Genomic DNA, 26,760 nt, shown 5'->3' with positions numbered 1-26,760 from the left:
CCTGCAAAGGCACCTGGCTCCTTCCAGCAGCCATGATTGCTCCAGCTATGGCACTCAGCATCCTGCTGCAGGGAGATTAGGTCCACTGGGTAAAAAGGACCCCTGACCATTAGGTCCAGTCGTGGCCGATTCTGGGGTTCTGGCGCTTATCTTGCTTTATTGGCCGAGGGAGCCAGCGTACAGCTTCCAGGTCACGTGGCCAGCATGACTAAGCCGCTTCTGGCGAACCAGAGCAGCGCACAGAAAAGCTGTTTACCTTCCCGCTGGAGTGGTACCTATTTATCTACTTGCACTTTGATGTGCTTTCAAACTGCTAGGTGGGCAGGAGCAGGGACCGAGCAACAGGAGCTCACCCCATCACAGGGATTCGAACCGCCGACCTTCTGATCGGAAAATCCTAGGCTCTGTGGTTTAACCCACAGTGCCACCCGGCTCCCACTGGGTAGGCAGGTGTAAAGGCAACCCAGAGGGGATGTTCAGGGGCTCTGCCAATCTGGGTGGTTCTTTCTCTTGGAAAGGAAGCACCAGGGACAGTTGCTGCTGTAGTATGGAAGTACAAGTACCCTGCCAGCCAAGACTAGGGACACTTGAGCAGCTGGCTTAACAAGGCTCCTTTGGGCAGCCACCCACTATGCCACAAAGATCGACCCAAGGGCAGGGAGAGGCTTCATCAGGCCAACGCCAGAGCAAAGAAAGAAACAGTTAAGAGAAATTGCCGGCAACCTCTTTACCACTTTAGCCAACTAGATGCCACTGGGAAGCCCAGCAGCCTCTCCCCCCAGTTGCAGCAACTTGCATTCAGATAGACTGCCTCTGAACAAGGAGGTTTCGCATAGTAATAGTCCCTGAAATACCTTTCTCCTCCTTCCTGAACATGTCTATTCCCTTTCTTAGACCACCTAGGCCAGAGACCATTTCCACGTGGAGATGTGTTTATTAACTGGGCAGGTCATGGAAAGAGATTATTTCATTTGTCTATCCCAGATCTCCTGCTGGTCCCTTTTCACTGGATGACCCAGTATATGGCAAGAGAGGGAGAAAAAACCTATCTGCTTTCCTTAACACCCCCCCCAACACCCCAGTCTTTTTAAACCCTTGGTTTCCGGTTCCAAGAAGAACACGGACACCTCCTTGCATTACAAACTCTGAATCTGTTTCCCCAGGACTAAGAGTGGCCTCTGAGAGCCCCCCTCCCCTGCAGAATGCATCTCTCTTGCCAGAAGTCCACAGGATGTTCATTGCTTCCATATTGCTGCTCCACCAGATTTAGCCAGCTTGCCTCAACTCCGCATATTTTGTGTCCTTCATAACAAGGTACTTAAAAATACCAAAACATTTTGAGACACCACTAGAAAGGTATTTCATTAAAAAGAGAAGAGGCAGTATTTTAACACTGTGTTTAAATGGGATCTTTCCTCTTTTTTAAAAAAGTATAGGCTGGATGATAAAGCTATCGACGGCTACTAGCCGAAATGGCAATGTTCTTCCTCCACAATTTGGAGCATGAGTAGGCAAACTACAGCCCCAGGGGCCGGATCCGGCCCAATCGCCTTCTAAATCCAGCAGGCACCTCTTGTGCTCAGGTCCTGCTTATGTACCTGGCTAGCTGCCGTGAGAACAAGATGCTAGACTAGATGGGCTTGTTTTACGTTCTTATGCAGATTTTGTTGTTTGCTTTCACCTGCTGTTTCAATGGATTGGCATTACTCGGTTTTGCTATCTTGTTCAAAAACTCTTCTCTCCTGACCTCATATCTACTGACTATAACAGTTAGTGTCTCACATTGAATAAAGGACTCTTAAGAATTGAAAACAGAGATGTTGTATGTACTTTTCTCACCCTTTAAAAATAAAATAAAAATAAAACTTTTTTTAAAAAATGGGGTATGTTTTTGCCACTAGCCACCCTGAAACTTTGATAAGGAAAAGCATAAACATAAAAAAACATAAATCCTGTAAAAATGAGAAGCAAAAGGATCCCAACTGCCAGGGTATTTCCTCCCCAATATAGAATCACAGAACTGCAATGCAGGAAACTTTTGCCCAAACTGGGGCACGAACCCACAACCCTGAGATGAAGAGTACCAGGCTCTGCTGACTCAGCTATCCTGGACATAATTCCTTGTTTACTTTAACGCCTGGATAGCTCAGTTGGTTAGAGCGTGGGTGCTGATAACGCCAAGGTTGCAGGTTCCATCCCCGTAAGGGACAGCTGTATATTCCTGCATTGCTAAGGGGAGCGGGGGTTGGACTGGATGATCCTCAGAGTCCCTTCCAAGTCTACTATTCTATGACTCTATGAATACAGGTCCAATTTAAGTACATTAATTTCAATGTGTCTGCTCTGCATAAAGCATCACTGGATACTACTCCTTGCTACCGTTTCCTTGTTATAACTTGCATTGCTTGTTCAAAGGACAGAACAGAGGGCAAGGCCAGTACAGGGACCTAATTGCACAGGCCCAGGATGAAGCATCTGCGAGCCACACAAAGGAGCCCTCCCCCCCTTGCACACACACACCCCGGCTGCCCATTCCAGGATACTCCTTGGCAGCCTCTCTTTCCCACCAGGAAGGAAGCCCAGGCTGCAATCACACACAGGCAGCCCTTTCGTTTCTCAACGAACATTTCTTCAGGTTAGTGGGAGGAGATTCTCTCCTATTCAGCTCTGCAGAGGGACAACTTGAGCAGGTGAAGCTGATGAGAGCATCCCTGGCCATTGGAGCAGTACCCCCCCCCAAAAGAAATGCTGGCTGGCTTTCTAACAAGAGCCTAGCAGATCAAGCTGCTCTGCTTGCCATCCCTCTCCGCACCACAAGTGGCCCGTGATGCCCAGACAGAAAGAGTCTTATTTCCTGCCTGCCTATTTTCCTTGTGGGAGTTTATTTTCTTCTTTCTTTGGGGGCTAAATGACAAGACCCCAATAAGGGCAGTATCACATCCCTTGTCTAAAAGGTAAAGGTAAAGGGACCCCTGACCATTAGGTCCAGTCACGGACGACTCTGGGGTTGTAGCGCTCATCTCGCTTTATTGGCCAAGGGAGCTGGCGTTTGTCTGCAGACAGCATGACTAAGCCGCTTCTGGCGAACCAGAGCAGCGCACAGAAATGCCGTTTACCTTCCCGCTGGAGCGGTACCTATTTATCTACTTGCACTTTGACGTGCTTTCGAAATGCTAGGTTGGCAGGAGCAGGGACGCCATCATGGGGATTCGAACCACCGACCTTCTGATTGGCAAGTCCTAGACTCTGTGTTTTAACCCACAGCGCCACCCGTGTCCCCCCCCCTTGTCTAAAGCAGAAGATAATTCCCTCCCCCCATTACCTTTCAGCAAAGACAACCAACTTAAAGGAGGCAGGGCGCCTCTCCCCATTTTAGTTACTTCAAGTATTTATACACTGCTTAATATTCATAATTCCTAAGTGGGGCACATAATTTGTTTTGAGAGTAAGGACTGGTGTGATGAAGGGCAAGTTTGTGCTGTGATGCAGGGCCTGTTCTTGCTGTATGGTGGGAGAAACCCATGCCCTCCCCTGGCAACTGTCTGCCTCCCCTGGGAGTGAGGCTCCCCTCCCATTTGGGGAACCGCAGCTCTGGAATTAACCATTCAAGGCCCCAAACTGCTCCTAAGCAAGATAGTCAGGCTGCACTCATTTCCACAAGTGGTGACTGACCTATACACCAGTGATCCTCAACCTTGGGACCCCGTTGGGACTACAAGTCCCATCAACTCTGACCACTGGGGCTAAGCTGGCTAGGAATGACAGGAGTTGTAGTACAACACCCGCTGACCCAAACTGGAAGAACACTGGCAGCTCCCTACATCTTTTGGCATAAGAACTTTTAGACAATGGTTGGTGTTTTGGTAAGGAAGAGAACATAAGAATCCTCTCTGCTGCCCTACAGTCCTTGCACCTCCTAGTGATGGGCCGGGACCAGTGGCAATATTTAATCTCCTCCCTCTCAAACTGGTTCCAAATTCTGTGGCTTCCTCGGGTCGTGCCTGCAAGCAAGCTTTAAAACTGCCCCCCCCTTATTTCATAACATCATTCAGATTTGCTTTATTTATTTCGAGGGCACGGGTAAGAACTGAGATACTCAGAAGTCTTTGAACCCTCCCTATACAAGCAAACTGTTTACAGGTCAGCTGATGCAACAGCTTCTACGCCACTTCTTCCCTCGCAAGAGAAATATTTTGAAAACAGAGAAATTTACAAAAAAAGCAAACTTAGGCCACTGTACTTTGCAACAGCCTTCCCCCCCCCCTTCCCTGAGGCTGCTGCCTTCAAGATGTGCAAAGTAATAATATTTACTGCATTTGTATTCTGCCTTTCCTCTGCAGGGCTCTAAATGAGGTACGTGGTTCGGTTGCTGTTGTTGTTCTCACAGCAACCCTGTAAGGTAGGCAAGCCCGAAAGAGCATGTCTGCCCGAGATCAGCCTGTCAGCTTCACACCTGAGTGAGCATTTGAGCCTAAGGCTCTCCTTTTCTAGTCACAACACCCCACTGGCTTTCCAAGGGCCCAACCAGACAGACCCACAGTCTTCCCCTCACCTAAGAAAGCATTATTCTAAACCTGCCAGCACAACCAGTGATGCACTGGGTCAATAAGCCACCTGATTCTGCTCCTCAGCACCAAGCTATTGCCAGGCCTCAAACAAATGGCTGGCAGCAGGTAGCTTGTTCCTTCCAGTGGGTCCCATGCTGTGCAAGTGCTTTCTAAGGGAGCCAGCAGGCATCAGGCAGGAGATGCTGGAAAGTACTTTCTGACCAGTGTCTGCAAAAGGCCAGAGGGGTACTCACATGCCCATTTCCAGTGCCAACATATGGCCACAGAGAACATGCCTACCAGGGTGGATTTGATTTAAATTGATTTAAATCGCTAGTCAGTAAGACTTGATTTAAATCATTTTTTTGCAGAAAGACTGATTCTTGTTGGTATAATATTTACAACCAGGTGAAGGTTTCATTTTTGGAATAATCAATTTATCCCAAAGAGTAGCTTTTACAGCTACATCAGAAATTACTGATTTGGTTATGCTATTAGAAATACATAGACAGATAATTATGAAATTATTGTGTGGTTTAATAAGTTTATATTTGGACAACTTTTCTGCTGTACTTTATTGGAAGGGGGGAAACAATCATTTACTTAATAACAATTTAAACAATTTTTTTAACTAAAACAATAACCTAATGGCACATGTATCCATGTTTTTTAACTGATGTGGTTAAACAATTAAAAAAAAAACTTAGACTGAGTTTTAGCATACATGAAAAACTTAAAACAAATCCTCATTTCATGGTGAATAGCCTTTGGACTATAATGTAACTTAAATAGAAAATTATCTTTAGAAAGATTTTTCCTCCAAAAGCATTTAATTTTTAAAATCCAATTTAAATTAAAAAAATTCCAATTTAAATTTGAAAAATCTGATTTTTTTATTTAAAAAATCATTTTTATCCACCCTGATGCTTACTCCTGAGCAAGACTTGGCACCCAGGATGACCCAAATCCATCACAGGCTCTGGAAAGGCAGCACCATGCAGCTCCCACCCTGCCCCCCCATCAAAATTATATTGAGTCAGAGGAGAGATGGAGGTGGGAATTGGGAAATAGATAGATTTCGTTTTGGGGGGCCCCAACCCACCTACAAGAGAGGCCTCTTGCTTACTTGAAAGCTAAAGGTCAGAACTGCCTCTCTTTAGCTTTTTTTGGGGGGGTTCTGAGCAGAGGAAGGGGTGGGGGGCTGCTTTGCTCTTCTGCCTTTGGGTATTTTCCCCGTTGAAATCGCATACCCCACAGCAAGATGCTTGCACCCAGAAGGAGAAAGAGACACATCACTATTTCAACCAGAATTTCCCAAAGCGAGTCACACTGCTCCTTACTGAGAAGAGTGTTTCTACACAAAGTGGCTAGGAAACCCCTGTTCTTTTTAGTGGGTAAAAGGTAAAGGGACCCCTGACTGTTAGGTCCAGTCACAGATGACTCTGGGGTTGCGGCGCTCATCTCGCTTTACAGGCCGAGGGAGCCGGCGTACAGCTTTCGGGTCATGTGGCTAGTATGACTAACCTGCTTCTGGCGAACCAGAGCTCACGGAAATGCTGTTTACCTTCCTGCCAGAGTGGTACCTATTTATCTACTTGCACTTCGTGCTTTTCTGAGCTGCTAGGTTGGCAGGAGCTGGGACCGAGCAATGGGAGCTCACCCCGACACGGGGACTCGACCTTCTGATCGGCAAGCCCTAGGCTCAGTGGTTTAACCCACAGCATTTGACAAGCGCTACAGAGATCAAGTAGCCAAGCATTCCAGGTTGGAGCACTTGATCCTGAAGTGCCTGGCTTGGATCCCAGGGGAACCAAGAGGGATCCGTCCCATATAGTAATCAAACGGTAACAATACAAGACCTATGCTGGAGGATGCACGGAATAATTGGCCTCTGAGATTCAGATGGTTTCCCTCCTTTATTTATTTTTTTTTATGTGAGAAAGGAAAGGAAGGGGAAAGCAAAACAGCCACACAGTCCATGCTGCATAGAGGGCCACGGGGTTTTTAAGCAGGTAAGGTAATGGCAGGCTTCAACATTCTGCATTAAATTTAGATTTCACCTTGAGCCTGTTTATTTTTAAAACCACCGCTATGACACAGTTGAAGCGTAAAGTTTTGTTTTTAATTTAATCATTTATTCCCACCACACAGACACAAGCACACACTTACGGGGGGGTGGGGGGAGTGAGTGAAGGGAAAGGTCTGCTAGGCAGCCTGGCACTTTGTTCCTGGGACCCTATTGGGGGAAGTTCCTTTTGTGCGGCCCCTCCAGAACAAACCCACCATCACACACACACACACACACACACACACACACACACACCCCAAGCAGCTCACACTTCAATTTCGGTCTGAATGGTCGTTATTGTCCGCTGCTCCAACAGAGAGATGGTAACACACTGCTGCAGCGTTTTGGGAGTCTTTACACATGCTAATCAGGTGAAAACTCCGCCTGGAGAGAATTAATATTTAGCAAAGTTCCCGCAGTTTGCTCATACAAGGATCATATTGTTGATGCTTCCACATCACAGTCCAAGAGAATTCTCCCAAGTTTTAAGGAATGAGGCTGGTCTGCTTTAAGAAACTGTCTCTGCTTCCTCGTGCAAACTTCCCTGAAGCCAGGGCCATAAAGGCTTCCAGAGTCCCGGGTGCCAGCATCCCACCCCCCCCCACCCCTCTGAGGAGTCGTCCGGGTGCCAAGGATTTTTTTCTCACTCCTGCCAGCAACATTTCCTAACACACACTTCTCAACTGAAAGTCTTGTGCAATAAGGGGCAGGTCCTCCTTGTTTACTTGAGTGTGTGGAGCTGCTCTGGGCCAATAGCTTTTGAACCCATAACAAAAGGAGCTGGGGAGAGTTAAGAGCACCCCCACAATTGCCCAGACACTAGGCTATCAATAGACAACAGAACCCTTTGTAAGGTGCAGAAAAAAATAGTGGAGTTCAGACCCAGAACAGCACAGAGCCAGTGAGAGAGGTGACCCACACTTGCTATTCTACAGACCCGGAGTGGTAGGGCTGGGGGATATATTGATATATCGTTCAAAACTGGTCTGAAGTCCATATCATGATATTGGTTTCATAATATTTGACCTGGCAATATATCACGAGTTATTATGTGTGTGTACGCGAGCACACTATGCAAAAATCACGATGTGGGGAAAAACCGCAAAGCCACCCAATGCCTCTACATAACTCCATCCTTATTTCAGACAGTGTAATATATTGGTATATTGCAATGTTTAGCAAGTGATATATCATGATGCTGAAAACCAGGTATCGCCCAGCCCTATTCTGTGGCACCTTAAAGCCTAACAGACATACTGTGGCATAAGCTTTTTTGTGTCCACTTGATCATTGGATGAAGTGGGTTTTAATCTACAAAGGCCTGTGCCATAATAAATCTGTTAGGCTTTCAAGATGCTACAAGGCTTGGTGATGCTGTTTTTAAACAAAGAGGGAGCTCCCCCCCCCCACCGGCAGTGCCTTGCCTAAGGAAGCAAGTGCCCGCTGGCACTACACAAGCATTGGCACTGAATGCAGAACAGCCAAGGAGCAGAGAGGTCTTCCTCGCTGGGGACCTAGCACCAGCCAGCAAGGGCTGGCCCAAGAGGTCCCTTCCTGCAAGACCCGCTGGGGGCCGGCAGGATGCTCAGGGCTTTCAGAGAGAGTGAAGTCCCTCTGGCTGGAGCTGGCTGCTCTTTCCACCCGGTGCCGAAATACCAAATGCTGCTGCTGCTGCTGCCACCCAGCTTGCTCTCCCCATGGAGGAATCCAACCAGCTCACACTTGTTCCAGCCCCAAGAGGGGAGCGGAGGCAGCAAGAGCTTTGTTGTGCATACACGAAACTGTCGCTAAGTGAAGAAAGAAAGAAAAAATCCAGGCGGGAGGGAAAAGGGGGAGAAACCACAGTTTGATTTCTGGTGGCCAGCCAGCTCACTGACTCAGCCAGCTTGGTTGCCTGCCATGCACAGTTAAAAACAAAACACTTTCTGCAGCCGGGAACCGGTGGGGGTAAGCAGTGGGGCTTGGGGGCGGGCAGAGCAAGGAGCGGATCCTGCATCAGCCATGGGCAGGAGAACACTGCAGGCGGGAACTGAGTGCTAAACTGTGGCTTGTGGCATCCCTTCCCAGGGCGCTCCTAGTTTCCCTGAGCGCAAAAAGGAGACGATTTTCTATTAATGACACTAGGAAAGGTTCCCTGGCTCCAGAAGGCATTTACACAGGGTTGCTGCTGCTGCTGCTGCTGGGGGCCAGGAGCTGCCTGCTTCATAGCAGGTACCCCCTGGTGGCACCGGCTTAATGGCAGAGCATCAACTCTGCATACATAAGGGCCAGGTTCAATCCCCAGGTAGAACTGGGGAAAACTCCTGCCTGAAAATTAGGGGGAGCAGCTGCCAGTCAGTGCAGCGAAGACAATGCCAAGCTAGGTGGACCGAGAGCTTGGACAGCTTCTTGGGTTTCTCCAAAGCTTCCCCCACAGAGTTCTATCCGGGACAGGTTATTTCGTTTGCGATGCACTAGCCCCTTAGAGCAAGAAATCCCGGTGATTAAGCAGTATATAAATAGCTCAAATAAAACAAACAAGCCCTCGGTTGCAGAATGTCAACCCAGGATAAAATATGTGGCTCTTGCAGAGCAGCTTCAGCCCTGCAATGGGGAAGGACTGGCTGTGTGCCATGCAAATGTAACCCTGAGCAGAGCAGGACACACCAAAATGTGTGAGACCCCACACATGGGACAGCTCTCTACTAAGTGTAGTGGTGACTGCCTGCCTGCTCCACAGGACTGTTGTGGCACTGCCCAGTGCCACCTCACCCCGAGCCCCAAGCCCATGCTCGAGCCCAGCAGAGGAAGAAGGAGTTCGAGGCAAGGAAGCCTGCTCTGGAGCAAGAAAATGGCTGCTTTGTGGCAGGCGTCTCTTGCAGGCAGGAGCCTGAAGGTCTGGGAGCAATTTCTGCCTCCCACGTGCTGGGCTGAGTTTGTACTGAGGGTCTAAGGTCAGTGCTTTTCCAAAGCACTCTGGGAAAGACGCCAACTGGAGCAAACTGCTAACACCCCCTCCTACCGCACTGAGCAAGCTGTGGCTTTCTTAACCCATTGCAGGAAGCAGCCAACAAGCTCTGTTCAGTCCCAGCAGGGACAGTTGGCCTTCCAGGGTGGAGGGAGGGGGGAGAGGGAGAGAATCCTGAAGACATGCAACAGAAGCAGCAGATGGCAGAGGTGGGCAGCAGGCTGCAGATTCACCCACCTGCAGACAGTCGCCTACCCAAAAGCAAGCAGCACTCAAAACCTGCACTTTGGGGCACATCAGAACATATCTAAAGCTGACTCCTTATTGGCCCAGACTTAAGCCTGGGCACATGCGGGTTTTCCATGGATAGGATGCTTCAGCCCCCAGCAGTGGAGGGAGAGAGGGAGGGAGGGAGGGAGGGAGGGAGGGAAGGAAGGAAGGAAGGAGGCAGCCCAATGAGAATAGAATATTGCTCCTTCCTCAGAAAATGTTGTGTGCATGCACACAGCATGCTTCCAGGGTTATTGGTCCATCTCTGCACTTCTCCAACTTATATTCTCTTCCCTTCTCCACCCCCCAAAGTAGGATATCCCAGCTCTGACTGGAGCAGCGTGTAAGGTCACTCGAGGGCAGCATGGCGGGATGTTATCACGGTGGACAGCTGTACCACTTACTGAACTGCAACCAGCAACACATTCTCAAGGCAATCCAGAGTTCCCCTGACGTTGCTGATTGCATCAGCCCCACTTCCAGCGGAGACGGAAGCAGAGAAAGATGAGACTTCAGTGGCAGGCCCAATCCTTTACATGCTGAGCAGCATTAGAGGCAGGAACACAAACACGGAAGCAGAAGCAGGCTGGTGTGGCAAAGGAGCCCCCCGTGCAACGCAGACAGGGCAAAAGAAATGCATGTGGGCTCCAGCAGAGGGCAAAGATAGCTCCCACAATATACGCAGGAAGTCTACCCTCCTGCACTTGTGATGAAGCTCTCTGTCCCCATCATCAGTGCCCCACACAGCTGCGAAGCAAGGGCAGTGACAATTCCCCACCCCACATGCCCAGGAGGTCCTTAGCCAAGTGCTCTCTAGTTCCCAGGGAACTCTAAGGCCCCAGGCTAAGGCAGCACACCGCCCACTACTGTCAGGAGCCGGAGTCAGGTGAAGGTCAGCAATAACAAAACACTGGTGTCAGTGAAGTTAACTCTTTATTCAAAGAAACCAAAACAGTGCAGGCCTACTGATCCCAGCAACTCTTCCCGGTAGGCCTTGCCCCAATGAGACAGTTGCAAGGACTGAAGGTCCCCGCCTTTCCACAGATGCCTAAGTCCCCTCCCCTCCAGGGTTTCCCCCAAACAACCAGAGACTGTGCCTGCACACAACCAGACTCTCCTCTGCCCTCTTCATCTCTCTGCATGTTCTGGGAGAGTGAGGAGAGCTGGTTGCAGCAGCAGGGGGAGATTCCCTGGATTCTCTAGCAGCCTACCTCATCTCTGTCTACTGGCCCCTGCCCTCCACTCCAGCCTCTGAATCAGGCCTACTCTGTCTCCCAGCCTCTCCCTGCTTACTGAATCCTGTTACCTCTTCAGCTTCCTCCTCCTTCCAGTCTTCTCCCTCTGACCACTCATTGTCTTCTCACCACCAATGCCCTGGGTCTGAGCCTTTTCCCCCTTGGGGATTACCCAGCTGGGGCTTGCCACTACTTCTCTGCATCCAGCCAGTCCATGACAACTACCTGCTCCACCTCCTGAAAATGCCACACTCCTTCCAGCCTGCCCCAGATCCCACTAGGTAATGTTGGCCTGCTCCCCTTGCCCATCTCCCATGGCATGCAATCAGCTTCTTTCTATCCAGAAAGTCATGTAAAGGCTTGCATCCTGTCCAGCCATCCCATGAAACACAATCATTTTCAGTGAGGAGATGCAGAGCACTAATACCAGGGGTGCCAGCAGAGTCAGGGCTCTCTGTTCAGAAGAATTAGCGGAAGGGGCCCCAAATGCAGTCTCAGGGCAGGCTAACCACATTGGCAGTAAGTGAAGTAATACACGTCATCATCTAAAGCAGGGGAAGGGCAGTGTTCGAAATTAGCCAGGCGCATTTTGCACCTGGTTTTCGACCACTTGTAGCCAAGTGAAGATGCCTGGGCACCAGGATAGCACCTGCTATCTCCACCATCTTGAAATGAATACCTGGGGATCACTGGATCTAAACTGTTTTCACACACTAATACCCCATCCTGTAGAATTCTATCAGTTATATTTTGTCTGCACCATCAGAATTAATTTCAAGAACCAAAATGCTTTTTCTATGCAGCTTGAGCACGAGCAGTCAACATTGTAAAAGGTCAATTATATGTGTGGGCTGTCCTTGGATCAAGCGACTTTTCTTCTTTAAGTTCCCCAAGTTCTTAACTAGCTCAAATTGTCATCTGAACTAACCAAACATTTAACTGAGAATCAAGCTGTCAGTCTATTGTTTGGAAAATAAGATATTAGAGCAGTCTTACCCGAAAATGGCAACTAGGCATTCCATTTTGGCAATTGTAACCTTGGTTTAAGGAGTCACTTGGCACCTAGCTTAGATACCTGAGTTTCTAACCCTGGAAGGGGGATGTCGCATAAGACTATCTAGTCTAGAGTTTGAAATGACTTAACAGCACCACTGCCTAAGATCATCTCTTCCCAAGCAGGTAAGAACACAAGAAGAGCAATAGCCCATTTAGTCCTGCATCCAGTTCTCATAGGGGCTAACCAGAAACTGGTACAGTGGTACCTTGGTTCCCGAATGGCTTAGTTGTCGAACAAATTGGCTCCCGAACACCAAAAACCCGGAAGTAAGTGTTCCAGTTTGCCAACGTTTTTCGGAAGTCGAACGCCCAATGCGATTCCGCTTGAGTGCAGGAAGCTTCTGCAGCCAATCGGAAGCCGCACCTTGGTTTTCGAATGGTTTCGGGAGTCTTAACGGACTCCCGGAACGGATTAAGTTTGAGAACCAAGGTATCACTATATTCAGAAGCACGCCATCTCTGACAGTGGAGGCAGAACATATCCATCAGAGTTAGGAACTGCTGGTGAGCAGGGTTGAACCGCACTGCTGGCAAGGCTTTCTGACACCAACAGCACCTCCAGAGGGAGCACCCTGGGAAAGGCACAGATAACCTGCATTCAGGATGACCCAACCCAACCTGCTCTACAGCCACAGAAAATTGGTAACAGCAGCAGGTGCAGGTGGCTCAAAGCTGACAGCTGATTTCCAACACAGAGCAGGAGCTGGGAAGGAAAGGTACTTGGTTCTCTTGCCCACTGTAGTCCACACAGCTGGAGCCAGAGAGGGGGAGGTAGCCATGCCCCCTCCCTGAAAGTAGGTTTATTCCTGCTTCCCCCAACCAGGCAGCAGGAGCCTCAGGCCCCAGCCCTAGCTGAGCAGGAATGGCACCTCACAAACTGCACTATGCAAGCCAGAGAATCACCTGGGACGGAATGGAGCATCCCAAGAGTCTTGTGTGTGTGTGTGTTCCTTTAAAGGGAGGTGTTGAACCACCCTGAAGGCTGCAGAAATAAAAAACAAAACAAAACAAAAACTTGTGGGCAGACCCTGAGGAAATCCCCCCCCAGCCACAGAGAGGAGGGCTTCCAGTGGTCAGCGGGTGGAGCTCCAGCACTCCCTATCCTGCCCCACTGGGAGCAGCAGCCGCCTGCACCGCTGCCGCTGGTCCAGTTCTGCAAAATGTGTGCTCACATTTGCAGCAGTAGCTGCCTGCTGCCTGCCCGCCCCCAACCCTGTCCCTCACTGCTGGGCTGGCCTCAGCTGCCAAATCAAATTGCCTTCCCAAGCTGCATTCCTGACAGAAGGAAAGAGGCGAGACCGAGAGGGGGGACTGGCGCGAGGCCTCCCTCCACCCAGGGCAGCACACTTCCTCTGCCTGACGCTCATCCACGACGACTGGGAGCAGCTGATGCCGGAGAGAACCGCAGCCTCTGCAGGCAGCCAGGCATCTGCCCCTGCGCCTGCAGAACACACAAAGGGCAGGAGGAGAGGCCCGGAAGGCAGCGGGGTGGAGGGGGGGCTTGAGAACATTCCCACCCCTGGAAAGCAGAAGTGGCCAGACTGGCTTGGCCTGGCCAGTCCCACTTCCCTCCCCTCCGGCTTCTTTTCACAGAAGGAAAGCCTCCTGAGCTGACAGAACAACACCCCCCTATGCTCCATTTTATGGCACAGGAGATGTGGGAGGCAGTCACTGCCCACCCACCCCCTTCCCCGGCCAGGCAGAAAAACAAGCCGAGCTACAAAGAGATCCCCTCCAAAGGGCACTTTGGGTGGGCCAGACCAGCCAGATTCTGCCCAGCTGAAGCCTTGGCACTTTAGACCATGCGCTGTGCTCTCTGCCTCTCCCAACACTCTTGAGAGAGCAGAGTGTCTCTGCCAGTGCGTGGCATAACAGGACAGAGCCCGCCTAGTGGGTTCAGGGACACACCCAACCCAAAGATAAAAAGTCACACACAGGTGGAACCCCAAAGGTTGCCCAAGCTGCGGCTAGCCCAGGGCAAGTTCCTCATCATGGCACAATTCCAAGCACAATTCAAAGTGTTGGTGTTGACCTTTAAAGCCCTAAACAGCCTCAGCCCAGTATACCTGAAGGAGCGTCTCCACCCCCATTATTCAGCCCGGACACTGATGTCCAGTGCCAAGGGCCTTCTGGCGGTTCCCTCATTGCGAGAAGCAAAGCTACAGGGAACCAGGTAGAGGGCCTTCTCGGTAGTGGCGCTTGCACTGTGGAACGTCCTCCTATCAGATGTCAAAAAGATAAACAACTATCTGACATTCAGAAGACGTCTGAAGGCAGCCCTGTTCGGGGAAGTTTTTAATGTGTGACATTTTAGTGTATATTTGGTCTTTGTTGGAAGCTGCCCAGAGTGGCTGGGGAAACCCAGCCAGATGGGCGGGGTACAAATAATAAATTATTATTATTATTTTATTTCTCCCTTCTGCAAGTATCTCACCTTTCTCCTATCATGGAACCCAAGGTGGCAGCACACCTGTGGCTCCCAGGTTGCCGCTGCAAGTGGCACTAAGCAGCTGAGCAGAGCCACTGTGATTCACAAACACAACACATGCCAAATCCACCCCCTTCTCAATCTCCTCCATGCAGGTTGCATTTTGGCTCATTCGCTCAAATCCTCTGCATCCTTTTTTGCCCAGCTGCCTGTTTCGTTCCCTGCTGTGTTCTGGCATGGAACGTTGCTTTGAACTGCAGGAGGGGAGAAAGAGGTGGCTCATGGGTGGGCTTCTACAGCTATGTGCCAGAGCATTCAAGCAGCTGCCTCCCCCAGACCCCCTCCCCACAATGCCACCCGCCCGTAATCTGCCTCCTGACCCACACCCAGTGGGGGAGGATGGTACGCCCCTTCGGAAACTCTCCCCCTTGTAATCAGAAGACCTTGGCCCTAGGAGATACTACATATCAGTGAGCTGTGCAAACACACCTAAAGTCTCTCACCAAATCCTCAATCTCAGCCCATGCTAGGCACACCTCAGAAACTCTGTCTGTCTTACAGAGGAGCAATTTATGAAGAACGGGTGCAATACCAAAGGCATGCTGGAAGGAAGGAGCCAGAGACCATAGAATCAGAATTGCAGAGTTGGAAGGGACCCTGAGGGTCATCTAGTCCAACCCCTGCAATGCAGGACCTCAACATGGAAAGACTGAGGACTAAATCATAACGGCTAACATAAACTTGTTAAGTACAATTCCTGCTGCTACACTAGCACTGGCAACATACCTGGAGGTGGGTACCACCCAGTGCTATACAGAGGGGGAATCCACAAAAAAGGCATTAAGACCAATGCAGTCTCCACTCCCCATCCCAGCAAGAAATGCTAGGTTGTTCTTGCCATCAATGGAAAACTTGGTCACCTGTGCATGTGTGACACAAAGAGGTGGCTAAGAAGATCATCTTTGCAGCCAGTATCCCAACAAGGGAGAATTCACAAAGCAGGCATGACATGCAAGGCTTAGAAATGCAGCTGCTAGTTTTAATCGATCAAACTGCTTTGATTAATAATAATAATAATAATAATAATAATAATAATAATAATAATTTATTATTTATACCCCGCCCATCTGGCTGGGCCTCCCCAGCCACTCTGGGCGGCTTCCATAGAAACCAAAAATACAGTAAAATACCACACGTTAAAAACTTCCCTGAAGAGAGCTGCCTTAAGATGTCTTCTGAATGTCAGGTAGTTGTTTATCGCTTTGACATCTGCTGGAAGGGCGTTCCACAGGGCGGGCGCCACTACCAAGAAGGCCCTCTGCCTGGTTCCCTGTAGCTTTGCTTCTCGCAATGAGGGAACCGCCAGAAGGCCCTCAGCGCTGGACCTCAGTGTCCGGGCAGAACAATGGGGGTGGAGACGCTCCTTCAGGTATAGTGGACCGAGGCCGTTTAGGGGTTTAAAGGTCAGCACCAACACTGACGGAAGCCTCCCATTACCTGAATCGACATGACTGGGGGGGGGGGAGATTCCTCAACTCTTGGAGGAATTTAAAGCCCCACCCACACAGCCTTCTTCCACCCTAGTCTGAACAAGTCCTCCCCTCCCCAGGCTCGTTTCTTATTTCAACAGAATGCTTGTCCCCCAACAAGGAGAGGAAGAGCCACGTATAATTTCAATAGCTTTATAATGAGAAATAATTCTTTCAACATTAGTGGAGAAAGAAAGACTTATTGAGTTCCTAACTCTCTCCTATCTCCAAGTTTAAGCCATGCAAGCTGGCTTTTATCTGCATTTGGAGCCTAGAGCTCTTGACAATAATCAACAGAGAAGCTCAGGCCTAAATAGTTCAGCAGCCAATAGCTCATCAAGATTGTTGACCAAGCCTTCCAGGGCATCTGCCTCAGAATGCAGAGGAACTGTGGACTCCAAGCAATCACCACAATTGCTGCATTGGTTTAAAAACAAAACCAAGAGCTATGCCTCAGTACCATCCCAACAGAGAGGCATCTATTGGAGGTTCCACATCAATCAGTCCTGGAGCAGAGGAGAGCCCTGGAGGAATGTCTACTGTATGTGCAAAGATGGGACGGATTCTGTTAACTATGTTTGGGATAAGCGCGTCTGCAATCAAAACAGCCTGAAACTGCAAAGCCAGACTAATAATAATAATAATAATAATAATAATAATAATAATACAATTTATTTATACTCCGCCCATCTGGCTGGGTTTCCCCAGCCACTGAGGGCGGCTCCCAATCAAATATTAAAAACATAATACAGCATTAAACATTAAAAACTTCCCTAAACAGGGCTGCCTTCAGGCTATTTGCTTATTTCCTTGACATCTGAGGGGAGGGCGTTCCACAGGGCAGGTGCCACTACCGAGAAGGCCCTCTGCCTGGTTCCCTGTAACCTCACTTCTCGCAGTGAGGGAACCGCCAGAAGGCCCTCGGCGCTGGATCTCGGTGTCCGGGCTGAATGGTTGGGGTGGAGACGCTCCTTCAGGTATACTGGGCCGAAGCCGTTTAGGGCTTTAAAGGTCAGCACCAACACTTTGAATTGTGCTTGGAAACATACTGGGAGCCAATGTAGGTCTCTCAGGACCAGTGTTATATAGTCCCGGCGGCCACTCCCAGTCACCAGTCTAGCTGCCGCATTCTGGATTAATTGCAATTTCTGAGTCACCTTCAAAGATAGCCCCACATAGAGCACACTGCAGTAGTCCAAGTGGGAGGTAACTAGAGCATGCACCACTCTGGTGAGACAGTCTGCAGGCAGGTAGGGTCTCAGCCTGCATACCAGATGGAGCTGGTAGACAGCTGCCCTGGACACAGAATTGACCTGTGCCTCCATGGACAGCTGTGAGTCCAAAATGACTCCCAGGCTGCTCACCTGGTTCTTCAGGGGCACAGTTACCCCATTCAGGACCAGGGAGTCCTCCACACCAGCCCGCCCCCTGTCCCCCAAGAATAGTACTTCTGTCTTGTCAGGATTCAACCTCAATTCATGAGCAGCCATCCAGAAGCTCAAGACAATTAAGGGTCAAGTCAACCTACCCCTATTATTTATTTCATAAAATTTATATACCACTTGATTGTAAACAACAACAAAACCCTTAAAGGGCTTACAAAAAGGTGAAACAATAAAATCAAGGTGGGCCACAGGACACACCAAAGTATCAAGCCCCTCCGTGTGATCCAACACAACACACACACCCCACCCCCCCTTGTGGTTATTTGCTGTCTGCAGAGAGGTGTTAGCAACTTAGATTTACAGTGGTACCTCGGGTTAAGAACTTAATTCGTTCTGGAGGTCCATTCTTAACCTGAAACTGTTCTTAACCTGAAGCACCACTTTAGCTAATAGGGCCTCCCGCTGCCACCGCGCCGCCGCCGTTCTCATCCTGAAGCAAAGTTCTTAACCCAAGGTACTATTTCTGGGTTAGCGGAGTCTGTAACCTGAAGCGTTTGTAACCCGAGGTACCACTGTATAAGATAGGCACCAAATGGCTCCTTAAACCAGGGTTACAGTCACCAAAACGGAATGCCTAGCTGCCACTTTGGGGCCAGGCGGCTCCTAAGTCATATTTTTCAATACGACTTTTTGGTTCCTGAAATTCATCCCGATTGTGCAGATAAAATATCAGATAGAATTCTACAGGATGTGCTGCTAGTGTGTGAAAACAGTCGAGATCCAAGGATCCCCAGGCATGCACGTCGAGATGATGGAGACATTCCTGGCACCCAGGCATCTTCACTTGGTCGCAAGTGGCCGACAGCCACATTCAAAATGTGCCTGGCACCCGGCAAATTTCTAACACTGCTGCAGAGGTTTGTGTGGCTGCTGGCCACCGTGTCTCCTTACAAATGCTGTACCTGCACATGCTCAAATACATCCATCTGGCAGCCAGGTAGCATGTGGGGGCAGCTGGGAGGGGCAGCCTGGCCTCTTCACAATGAAGGGGAGGAGAGCCACAACAAACTGAGATAACAGCCCCAAAGGTGGGTTCCGTTCTAGGCTGCCCAAGCCGGAGCAACCTCTTCAAAGCCCTGGAAGTTAGTGGCAGCTGCTTCATTTAAGCACCAGCTAAGGGGCTGGTACCACCATGCTGCACTGAGGGCACACCCCCCCCGAAGAGGCTGCTGAAGATTCAGAGGAGAGCATAACCAACTAACAGAGGTTAGAAGCAAGTCCGAGATGGGGAAGGAGGCCGGCGACTTGAAATGGATGTGAAGCTGATAAGAGTGAAAACTTATGAAAGATCCGGGAAGAGTTGTGTGAGTCATCCAAACATGAGTCTCCAACTCCCTGTGAAGGGTCCAAAGAGCGTCCCTAAACTCTGTGTTAGAGCATCACATCCCTGCTCCATACTCCTTTAATCCAACATTGAATCATTGAATTGTAAAGTTGGAAGGGACTCCGTGGGTCATCCAGTCCAACCCCCCGCAATGGAAGAATATGAGACTGTCCCATAAGGGGATCAAACCTGCAACCTTGGTGTTATCAGCACCCACTCTAACCAACTGAGCTACTGGCAGGGGTCTCAGGTCGCTGGCTGACACCTAGAACGCTGCCCTCCCTTGACAGACACCCACCCACTCACCAGTCTCCATCACTTCTATGGCCAGGATCCTACCCATAAAACCAGCACAGCCTTGCTCCTCATTAGAAGCGATTCTTGAGAACTGGGAGCGGCTGGGCTACATTAGCCCCCACCCTGGTCTCTCCCCTTTCAGCTGGGACCCCCTCATAAAAACAAGAGACAGCCGTTACTGGCATTTCCTCCCTTCAGAAAAAGGCTGTAAAATTTTCCAAGTGAAGCCAAAGATGGGGGGGGGGGGTTTAGAAGAGAGAAGACGAGGAGGCTCAGCTCATTAGCAGCTGCATGGGGAGCCCCTGGAGCAGGGCAGGAATAGGAGGGAGGGACGCAGCCTTCTCCTCCTCCTCCTAATGCAAAACAGCTCAGTCCTGGGAGAGAAAATAAGAACCAGGCATAAAGCAAGAGGAGGAAGAAGAGGAGGGGGGTAGTCCTTGGCTTCTCATCAAGCCCCCCTCCCATTCCAGGAGCCCCCCTCCCTCCCCCCCACCACCCTGGCCCTGTCGCAGACACATTGGCCAGCCTGAGATGAGCTGGCACCCGGCAGAGGAAATTCCAGCTCTGTTGCTTCTGGCAGCCAAGCTGGGCTTTGGCCACAGTCGCTTGGAAAGCCTCGACTCAGCACTTTTCTTGCCATGCAAAGAGCCGATTCCAAGCTGCACATCCCCCCCCCCCCAAGAAACACATACACATACTCTTCACCGCTCCCACCCCCAGCAGAGACCTCCACAAGCAACGATGATTTGCTGGGCATTGCACCAGGCCCCAGAGACTTTAGGTGGCAGCTCCTGTTTGGGCTGGTGGGAGCTCGGCTTGCCTGCCTGGCCCAGTGGATTCCTTTGCCAGGGAGGAGTTCAAACCAGGCCACAGTCAAGCAGGCAGGCAGGACACAAGCTGCTTTCAGCCCGTCAACCCACCGCTGCTGGCCACTGGTGCAGCCGTGGCAGTTCCAGCCAGGCTCAACTTGTCTTGCCCAACACCCAACAGCAACACCCTGAGGCCAAAGCCCAGCTGGCAAACGGTTCTTTCCCCCTCCTCCTCTTCCTCCTGGTTGTCTCAATAGGAGGCAGCCTGCTCTGGGTGAGGCCCAGCCACATTTGCGGGAGGAGCACTATCACAAGATGCCTGCAGAAATTTGGAATCCAGGATGCAGCAGAGGTAGCAATGGAATTCCATCAATCCCCATACTCAATGGCTGGGAGGGCACATACGTCCTGTCTCAAAGGCTCAGTGGTAGAGCATCTTAGTTTGCCCCATCCTAAAACCCTGGGGAACCCACTGCCAGCCACTCCTGAGCTGGATGTCTGATTTAGTACAACCAGTTCTTTATATCCCTTCCTTCTCCACAAAGTTTTTACCCAGCCCTTTGGGCAAAGAGTATCCTGCTGGGACTGAGGATATCACCCTAGTATCATTCAACAGCTGAACCACCCCAGTAGAGTAAGGAACCCCTTTGCAGCCATTCCCTGGATCAAATTCTACCTGCTCCCCTCTTGAAGAACTACACAAGAGCAAACCTACCAATACGGGTGGCGAGAAAGGAAAGAGGTGCACTAAAATTCTCCAAGAGACAGCAGAGACAGAAACCCAGGAATCCATGAAGTGTCAAGGCAGAAGGTCAGGGCAATTTTGAGCTGAAAGCAATGGAAACTGCTGCCTTCATTAGCTACTGCTGAAACCCAAAAACGCCAGCCAGGTTTCTAGCCCTCTAAGTCCCACTTAGGCTGCCTGCTTGGGCCTAAAGCAGAAGATCAAGAAGATTATCAGAAAAGGACAAAAAGCAATCACGTTTCAACCTCTCACTGCCCTGCTCTTGGCCAGTTTCTGAGTTTTAACCAATATATACTGCAGGGACAAGTGTGTCGTGCCTAGCTGTTGGAGCAAGCTCACACACTTTGCCCACTCAACAGTTCACAGCTTCATTGTTTTGGCCTCAGCACCCCTTCCCCAAAGCCAAATGCTCATCTTCACACCACAGAGGCATGTGTGTGGCAGAGGATGCACTCTACAACCCCACAACTAGAGGCAGAAAACAAGACCAGGAGAATCTCAGGAGTTCAGTGGCAGAGGGACTTGGTCCAGCCCAAGACAGGAGGGGGCACAATGGAAAGACACTCAAAGCCTAAGCATGCAGCCGCTTCCAAGGAGAGGCAACCCAATACCAGGAGACACACAGTGTCTGCTACAAACAGTGCCAAGAAAGAGAACATGCAAAGGAATTGAGAGGGGGGGATGCTGTCCTCAGACATTCAGCAAACAGAGCCTGTGGCTCAGCAAACAGTGCACATGGCCACCCACAAGGCCTTACAGCTCAGTCCTGGATATGCTCCCTGCCAGGGCACCTTTAGAGTCCTGAAGATGGAACAGGCAGCACTCTCCTTAGTGCCAGGTGAGAGATCATTAGCATGAGTGATCCAGAGAATAACAACAGTCCTATGAGTCCAGATGACTGCAAAGCACCAGCTGTAGCATGGACTGGTCTATCTCACCACCAACAGCCACAGTGCCCATTTGGCTAAATGGAATTCTGCTCCCCTCGCCCCCCCAGCCACATCTACCAAAATAAAGAATATGATTTTTTGCACACATAATGAGGTAGGCTAACCCAGCCCATCCAACATCCCTGTCAAGGCTGGGCCAAGGCTTTTTGGTTATGCAAAGAGTGGGGCCACACAATCTGAGAGGTGCACCCCGGGACCCCACAGCGTCACATGCAATTCGTGGATGCATCTCTCAGGTGCATGTCTCTCTATCGCTGGCACTCCTGAACCTATGACCAGATGACTAGCTAGTGCCAATAAGCAGCCTTGTCTGCAAACCACCTCCCTGGTGGCAGAAGCAGCACCTTGACACCACAGGGGGTGGGGGAAGGGCAGAGAAACAGGCCAAAGATCTGAGTGGAGGGAAGCCAGATGATTCCCAGGAAGTTGGAAGTTTTGTGCCGCTGCTAGCAGCCTGCAAGTGCCTGCCTGCCACCTAGGGCTGCAATCATCCTGTGCAGGCAAAGTGTGGGGAGAAGAAGACTCCCAGAACATTGTGGAACTTACTCTGGATCACCCTGCCCAAATCTGCCAGGAAGGAATCATGCCCCAGTGTAAGCAGAGGCAAAAGCACAAATCAGGCAGCCCAGTTGCCCAAAGCAGACTTGCCAGTCACCTCCAGGTTGGCCACCTGCAGAAAGCAATAAGAGCCTTCAGGTAGCCTGGCAAGGGAGACCGATAACCTCTCTGCTTCTTCTTGACCCATACAAGTAGCCCAGGTGTATAAAGGCAAGAACTCTGTGGCATTACAAGTCAGCCTGCCAAGATGTTTTGGCAGCCTGGGACCGCAGTGGCCCCCAGGCCCAGCTTAGCAGCCCAAGAGCTGGCCTCTTTCATGACTCCGAGTCAGCCTCCTCCATGCAGCAGCTACCTTCAACTGGGTCAATTCCTGAAACCACCTTGCTTGGGTCCAGAGACCACCCCCCTAACAGGTCACCTGCCCCAACTGCCAGGGAAAATGTTAAAACATTTCAAAGCCATCCCTCAGCTCCAGACTTGTGAGGTTTATGGTAGCGCACCAAGACACAGCTTGTTCTCACAGGCAGAAGATCACAATCCAAACCCGCCCCCGCCTACAGCCAGGAAATAAGTGCCAGGCGCCTCTCCATTCAGAGGTCAAAGAGGGCTCCTGGACAGAGACATCACCACTGCTCTGTTCAAGTCACACACAACCACGTGGCTTGTTCCAGGCCCAACATGGCAGTGGCACACCAAGGAAGCTCACAAACAGACCTTGCCCAGGGCTGGTTCCTCTTGTTGGGAAGGCCAGCAGGAGAGAGATCCTCCGGGCAGAAGATGACAAAACTACATGGGATTTGGTGGCAAAGGGCACTGCTGGACACCACAACCACGTGGCTCTTACCACAGGAGGGCTTTAGTCCCACCTGGAAACACCCTCCAGAAGCCAGGAGGAGTTTGAGTTCAACATCTGGGGAAGACAGGGCCAGGTTCTGGCACCCAAAGGCTTTCCTGATTTCTTCTCCCCAGCTCCACACGCAACCCCCTGCAAAAACCTCCTGCCAAGATGCAGCTTCCCCTCCGAGGGTCTCAGCCAATGGCACCATTGCCATCGTTGCCCTAAGGAGCGCCAGGTGAGCTGCTCCACAGTGGCCGGGTGCTCGCACCGAAAGGCAGGGGAGCAGGCACGCTGCCCCCGTCCCAGCCACGCCGGGAGCCAAGCAGCCACCCCTGCCGCTGCCAGCGGAGCCGCAGCAACAGGAGCTCTGTCCCGTCTTGCCTGCGAGAGGGACGAGTCACGTCCCCAAGGCAGCTCGCCCCGACGCGCAGGCCTCCTTCCTGCGAGCAGACGGTGCCCAGAGGCCATGCACGAAGGCCTCACCTTGCCCGCCGCCGTCTCGGGGGCAGCCACCGGGTCGGGCTGCTCGAGGCCCGCCGAGGCAGCCCAGGCGCGGCCCAAGCATGCAAGCAAGCAGCCTGCTCGGCGCTCGCCTGGCACCGCGGCTCCAAACAATGCCCCGCTCGGCCCAGGGCGCTCCGCCGCCGCTTACCTGCTCAGGAGAGGCCGCCGCGGGGCTCGCCCATGGCCGCCGCAGGAGCACCGCGGTTGCTGCTGCTCGGCAAGGCGGGGGGACAGGCGGGACGCGCGGCGGCGGCGGCGGCCGGTCCTTCCCTTCTCCTCCTCTTCCTCCAGCGCCGCCGGGCCGCCTCTTTCGCTTTCACTTGCCGGGCCGCGCCGCGGAGGCGGCTCCCGCGTCGCCCCTTCGCGCTGCCGCTGCGCCTGGCCCGGCCTCGCCCTGCCCAGAAGACGCCGCCGGTGCCAACGGGCAGCGCCCGCCGCCGCGTCCGCCTGCCTCTGCCCGCCTCCGACTGCTCATTTGGGGGGAAGAGAAGCGCTCGCTCCGCTTCAGACGAGGAGCTACTCCAGGCAGGCGCCGACGCCGCCGTGTCAAAATAAGAGCCGCCTCCTCCGCCTCCTCCTCCTGGTTCCGCTTCGGCGAGGCCTCCCAGCGGCCTGTCGGGGACCAGCACCCGGCTGGCAACCAGAAGGGCGGGCGGCCGGGCGGGCGAGCCGCGAATTCGGCGCCCCCAGGCCGGCCACAACTGCCCAGACAGAAGAGGCGCCGCCCCGTACTCCTGCTTGGAAGGGGGCGCTCCAGCTGGGAGCCACCGGCGGCAACCGAGCAAGCTGGCTTCCTCGACGGACTGCAAACTGCAGCGCCCTTGGCCGCCACCAAGCACCGCCCGCTCTGGGGAGCGCCGTAGCCCACGGCTGGCCGGAAGGGCCACCGACGGGAGTTGCTGTCACCATCCGCCCGCCTTGCGCAACACCGTCGCAGGCGGGAGGACAAGCCCAGCCCACCCGAGCGCTTCCCGGCCGCTCTCCTCAGTGGGCGGCCCAAAGCGAGCTCGGCCGTCGGAAGGACCGCTTGGGGCTTCCCCCCCATCGTCGTCGCATTTGGTTCGGAGTAATAGACGTCGAATGTCCGACAATTTTGAGGGCAAACACAAAGGCTGGGTGTTCGACGGCCCTGTTGCATTGGCGCGCGTGGGCCCTGGAGGAGAGTGAGGGCACGTGCGCGCCCCGTCGTTAGAAGTCGCCTCCAAGGATCCAGCTTAAGGAATCGATCAGAGTCTGCACGTGTTGTGAGGCAGGGCGAAGGAAACCCTTTTCTCACGAGTGACGGCGTCACATCCTTGAACCAACCACGCAAGTGTGATTACAAGTGTGGTTCCAGGTCGTTTATAAGCCAGGCTTAGCGCGTGGACATGACTTGGTGGACACATGGGGTGCGCGGTGTGTTGAAAGAGAAAGGCAGTTTTAGAAAGTGACGGAACCCTTTAAATACCCAGAGATCCGGCTGCCCGTCGCTGTTTTGTGCCGAAGATAAACAGGGACGGCGGCGCACGTGGCGGGTGGGAGAAGGGAAGCGAGTGACTTAATCGCGGAACCCAGGAGTCCGGGCTGCCTGGCTGCTTCTTTCCTGCCCGGTCGCGGGATAGAGACGGGGCGGGACCCCGAGTCCTCCGAGTATTTGCGGGCTCGGCCGGCGCAGGAAATTTTGGCAGGCGCTCTTAGCTGGGACTCTTATCCTGACAGGGCGCCCTCCTCCCAGGTCGGGCTCGGAGACGTCGGCAAAGCCGCGCCAGTAAAGCGAGCGGCGGGCGCCTGCAGCTGCGCTCTCCCTCCCTCCCTCCGTGCAAGAGCGGAGCCCGCTAGGGCGGCCGCGGGAGAACCGCAGGAAGAGCCTTCCTGGGACGCCTCCGGGCTCTCGGGATGCCGTGGTGCAGCCTCTGTTGAGGTGCGGCTCGTTCCTTGGCGGCCAGGCCGGGCCCCCGCTCCCTCCAGCGGAGTCGAGCAGCACCCAACGGACTGAAAGGAGACAGAGAGCGCGCCTCCTGGCGCCCAAGGCTCGGCTAGCAGCGGCTCCGCCGTCTGTCCCGCGCTGCTACCCCCAGGCGGGGAAGGGAGCGGCTTCCCCACCGGCAGCTGCTGGTGCGTCCCGTCGGAGCCAGAACACACACCCAGCGGAGCCTGCTGGCAATGCCAGGTCCCAGCCGGGCAACGGATGAAATAAATAAAGGTGCCTCTGAGCGTGTGCAGAGTGGTTTTCTGACCTCATTGAGCAGCCAGGCCCAGCGCACCTGAAAAGAAAAAGTGGCTTCCAGGTGTGATGTGGGCAGAAGGAAATCATGGCAGGTTCTGGCATCTTGTTCTTGCTGGGGTGGGGAGATGATCGGGGACTGAAGCAGAAGGTTTAGACATAACAAAATAAAAAAATAAAATCCTTCCAGTAGCACCTTAGTGACCAACTAAGTTTGTTATTGGTATGATAACACATGAAAGCTCATACCAATAACAAACTTAGTTGGTCTCTAAGGTGCTACTGGAAGGAATTTTTTTTTATTTTTTTTTGGCTACGGCAGACCAACATGGCTGCCTACCTGGTTTAGACATAGACGGACACTCCATTAAAAGTGCTTTGCTGTCATGGCAAGCTTACTGTTATTTCATATATCTGGGAGTTTTAAGGCTGTTTTTCCTTGCTGTGAGAACCAGGTCAATAAAGCATCTTGAACTACCCTTCGAATTGAGGCCCCAAAGGCCTTTTTGGAGCTGGAACGCCAGTCTGGGTCCTTTGAAAGCCCACTCACTGCTGCCTCCCTCCGTGAGCTTCATTGCAAAGAGCAGCAAGGAGAGGCAAGCCTGCAGGTTTCAGATGTTCTGCTGGTGGAGGATGGAGGCCTCTCATTGCCTCTCCAGCCCCAAGGGCTCCCCTTGGCCCCTATTACCACCCACCCTTCTGCTGCCAGGTCTCAGGGGCCTCTACAACCTCTGCAGAAAGAAGACAAGGAAAGGGTGTCTTTAGGATGCTGGTGATATAGTGAGAATCCTGTTCCCATGGCAACAGGAGGATTCAGTGGAAGAAAAGGGGATGTAAATCGGATTATCAGGTGGGGGGGGATGTGGAAGGCCTGACAGGGCCAGAGAACAGCCACCTGCAGCTTCTGCCGCCGCCTCCTCCTCTCAGTCCCTTGTCCCCATTCTGAGTCTATGTACCAGCACCTCCAGCCCTGAATGCCAATAGCCTCCCTTTTGCTAGTGGTCTCT

At 52.1% G+C, this 26,760-nt stretch overlaps 1 protein-coding gene across 3 annotated transcripts in view; it reads right to left on the bottom strand.

Annotated features, from left to right (window-relative positions):
• Positions 1-23,797, bottom strand: part of BCL9L (BCL9 like) — a 39,696-nt gene extending 15,899 nt beyond the window's left edge. For 2 of the 3 annotated variants that reach the window (XM_053367080.1, XM_053367082.1), the window contains exon 1: positions 23,699-23,797. The gene's annotated coding sequence lies outside the window, so the exon portion shown is untranslated. The remainder of the gene's footprint in view (positions 1-23,698) is intronic. The other variant, XM_053367081.1, reaches the window with a different exon arrangement.
• Between the last annotated feature and the right edge of the window lie 2,963 nt (positions 23,798-26,760).

Source organism: Podarcis raffonei, chromosome 15, assembly GCF_027172205.1.
Source record: "Podarcis raffonei isolate rPodRaf1 chromosome 15, rPodRaf1.pri, whole genome shotgun sequence".
In the NCBI taxonomy this organism is placed as follows: domain Eukaryota; kingdom Metazoa; phylum Chordata; class Lepidosauria; order Squamata; family Lacertidae; genus Podarcis; species Podarcis raffonei.
The sequence above is the reverse complement of the archived record's forward strand: the minus strand, read 5'-3'. Positions and strand labels throughout refer to the sequence as shown.